Source organism: Penaeus monodon, chromosome 15 (assembly GCF_015228065.2).
Source record: "Penaeus monodon isolate SGIC_2016 chromosome 15, NSTDA_Pmon_1, whole genome shotgun sequence".
Classification (NCBI taxonomy): domain Eukaryota; kingdom Metazoa; phylum Arthropoda; class Malacostraca; order Decapoda; family Penaeidae; genus Penaeus; species Penaeus monodon.
The window spans coordinates 14,321,819-14,322,237 of NC_051400.1; the positions used below are offsets into that span (position 1 = coordinate 14,321,819).

The 419-nt window shown below is 35.3% G+C and overlaps 1 pseudogene; it reads left to right on the forward strand.

Moving 5' to 3' along the window:
* The window catches only part of LOC119582229, a 6,180-nt pseudogene that overhangs the window by 185 nt on the left and 5,576 nt on the right, over positions 1-419 (forward strand).

The following is a 419-nucleotide window of genomic DNA, read 5'->3' on the forward strand; positions in this document are numbered from 1 at the left end:
GTTTACATACCGAAGTTTTGTGTCGCCGTATTAACTGGGGTAATAGTGCCTAACCAGGTTTACCAGAGTGCGAACGTTCACGTTTTTGCTATAACACGAACATGACCTGTTTTAGAATCTAAGCCTTTCTCTCTAGCCTCTTCCGTATTGCAAACAGGCTTTCCAAATAAGAATTCTTTGCATTTTTTTTATATGAGTATTCTGTTATTTTCTGTTGTATTTCATTGCATTTTATGATGCGCAGTCATTTGAAGTAATTCTTATATCAACCTTCAGTCAATTATTCAACAAGCGTTGTATGAGAAACAAGAAATAACAGTCACTTTAAGAAACTATAATCGTCCTTACAACCTGTCCATCGACATTATGGTCGGTAAGTCTGCCTTGAATTTTATGATTACATATTATGATGTGATAGC